This window comes from Vombatus ursinus, unplaced genomic scaffold (assembly GCF_900497805.2).
Source record: "Vombatus ursinus unplaced genomic scaffold, bare-nosed wombat genome assembly UNPS02014808.1, whole genome shotgun sequence".
Taxonomy (NCBI): Eukaryota; Metazoa; Chordata; class Mammalia; order Diprotodontia; family Vombatidae; genus Vombatus; species Vombatus ursinus.
In genome coordinates, this window is record NW_020954586.1 from 2,899,400 (window position 1) to 2,902,814 (window position 3,415).

Sequence of the window (3,415 nt, forward strand, 5' to 3'; positions counted from 1 at the left end):
CTCTCTCTCCCTCTCTCTCTCCCTCTCTCTCTCTCTCTTGACCTTGGACAAGCCTTCTTGGGCCTCAGTCTCTTTATCCATAAAATGAGGGGATTGGACCAGAGTGCTCTGAGGTCGCTTCTCCATCTGGGGTCCTGTGTTTTCTCATGGTTCTCCTCCTCCTCTCTGACCTTTCTTTCTCAGTCTCCTGTGTTGGATCATTAGTCTTATAACATCCCCTAACCACTGGTGTCCTCTAATGCTTGGTTCTATCCTCTCTTCTCTTCTCTGTCTATACCACGGGCTCTTAACTATGAAGAGATTTCAGGGGGATTTGTGGATTTGGACAGGAAAAAATGGCAACTTTGTTTTCACTAATCTCTCCCTAAAATTTAGCATTTCTTTCAATTATTTTTTTTTAAATGGTGATTCTGAGAAGAGGGAGGGGAGAGTGGTCCATAAGCCTTGCCAGAGTGCCCAACGGGTCCCTGACCCAAAGAAAGTGAAGAACACTTGGTCTCCACTCTTCAGCCTGAGGTTGGAGGGAGATCTCATGGAGACTTAATGAAGGCTTAGATGGCTAATCAAGCTTTCATATAACATAAAACTGGGAGAGGTGGCTTACATATCATACCTGGGGCAAGATGCCAGGGGCCCTGGTTTTCATTTCCAGTCATGCCATTTACTACCTATGTGACCTTGAGCATTAACTTTCTAGGACCTGTTTCCTCAACTGTAAAATGAAAAGGTTAGATTAGGTGCTGTCTAAGGTCCTTTCCAGCTTTAGAGCTCTGATCCAAGACTCTTTCTCTTCTTCGGGTCTCAGTTTCTCCTTATATAAATTGAGAAGGTTGGACTAAATTTCCTGTGGGATCCTTTTACATTTTAAATCTATAATCTAAGTGACCTCCCCTCTCTGGGGCTCAATTTAATCATCTGTGAAATCAAAGGGTTGTAAAAATGTACTGAACATTGCATACTCTTTGCCCTATCATGATTCGACTGAATATCATGATTATCAATATCATGATTAGACTGAAACCCCAAAAGACCAAAGAGGGAAAGGACCCATATATACAAAAATATTTATAGCAGCTCTTTTTGTAGTAGCAAAAAAATTGAAAACTGAAGGGGCACAGTAGATAGAGTGCTGGACTTGGAGTCAGTAAGACTCTTCTCCCTGAGTTCAAATCTGGCTGTTTACCTTAGTTTCTTCATCTGTAAAATATACTGGAGAAAGAAATGGCAAACCACTCCAGTATCTTTGCCAAGAAAACTCTAAGTGGGGTCATGAAGAGTAGACATGACTGAAAAACAATAAAAGGGCGTGCCCGTTTATTTATTGACTAAGCAAATGGTAATATATGAATGTAATGAATATTACTGAACTGTAAGAATTGATGAAAAGAATAGTTTCAGGGAAACCAGGGATGAATGGATGCAGAGTGGGGTGAGCAGAACCAGAGGAACAATGATACAGTAGCAACAACCTTGTTAACACAACTTTGAATGACTGAAAGTGATCAATGCAATGACCAGCCATGATTCCGGACGACCCAGGATGAAGCCTGCTCCCCACCTCCTGACAGCAGGAGGGCTCAGGGGACAGAAGGAGACACTTTTTTGGGTATGGCTAATGTGGGAGTTTGTTTTGCTTGACAATGAATATTTGTTATGTTTTCCCCTAATAAGGAAGGAGGGAAGAGGGAGGGAAAATTGTGGTTTCAAAGTGCTGATGTTTGTGTTTATACTGTACAAGAGTCTTTTCATAGGATCTAGAGCAGCAAAAGACCCCAGAGGGGAAGGGAAAGGAATAGCTTTTAATGAGCACCTCCTGTGTGTCAGGCACTGTGCTAAGCACTTTACAAATATTGACGGGTTTGATGCTTGCAACAACCCTGGAAAGTAGGTGCTATGATTACCTGCCTTTAACAGTTGAATAAACCAAGCACAATTTGCTCTAGCTGGCCTTTACAAAACACTGAAAAGAGGTTCAACTCAGGGGCAGAATGGAACCCTGGCCCCAGAGCCCATTGGCGTGAGCCTCGCCTCATCGAGGACGTCAGTGTCTGGAGCCTGCAGAAGTGACTGCCCACAAGGAGGTGGGTGGTCAGTCAATGGCATGGGGGCCTGGGCATTGATTTTAGAGTCAGAGGTTCAAATTTCACCTCTGCTATTTACTGTCTGTGTGACCTTGGATCAATCACTTCTCCCTCTCTGCACCTGTTTCCTCACCTCTAAAATGAAAAAGTCAGACTAAATATTTCTAAGGTCCCTTTTAGATTTTTGGGGGATGAGAGTGGTTTTGAGAGACTTAATCTGGTTTGTAGGTAGAGGGGAAAGAGCATGTGGAGATGAAAAGACTTTGAAGACCTGTGAAAAAGAAACGAAGATCCCAAGGGAGGCAGGGGGTGTGGGGCTGAGGTTACAAGTGGGACAGGGAAGCAGAGAATAGATAATGAACTGACCTGCTGGGGGGGGCGGCTGAATGGAATGTGGAGCTGGAACGTGGCTCAGGCTCTCTGGTCAGCCAGGAGACAGAGTGGGCTAGCGTGCCCTCCTTCAGTCACTAATCAACTGAGCTGGGTCCGAGGAAGTGGGTAGAAATGCAGTCTAATAGCTTTTAGTTGCAGACTGAATGGTTTTCAAATTCATCATTAACGTCTACTCTGAGCCTAGCCTTCTTCTAGAATCTGAAAGTGACACAGCAGTCAAGGTTCCTGCTTTCACAGAGTTCTGGGTCTGCTAGTATACATGTGCATATGCACCCACATACACACACAGATCACCCACATAAGTCTTGGGGAGTCCCTGGGCTTCCCATCACTTGCAAATCCCTCCCAGTTCCTAGTGGCCACGTCTTCTCTCCCCCTTTCACATTTCTGGCATCAGATTCTTCCTTCACATTTAAGTGTGCATGACTGATAACAGATTAAAGTGTGCCTCAGAAAGTGTAAGACTGACAACAGCTTAAGCTATGCTGCAGATGTATGAAGTCTAACCAAGAGATAAAACTGATCTATTCAAGGCCACTCAGTCTGCATCAGCGCCAGACCTTATTGTGTCTTCTGACACAATACAAGTCAACCCTGATTGAATTCAAAAAACATTAGTTAAGTATTTACTAGATGTCAGTCATCTTACTGGGTACTTGGGAATATTAACAGGAGTTAAAAGCAATCTCTGCCTTCAGGTGCTTACATTCTCCTGAGATCAGGATCAGTAAAGGCTTCCCATAAGTGGTAGTGCTGGGGGTGAGGGGGTGTGGATAAGGAAAGAGGGATTTGGTGATGCCATATCTATACCCTAAGGGTAAAAAGATGAATCTTTATTGGTTTCTTAGTGTGTGTGTGTGCTTGTGTGTATCTCTGTTTTCTCCTCCAGTGGCTAACCTAGCCTCTGCTCACAGAATCTGGGCAGACTGGCAGGAAGCTGC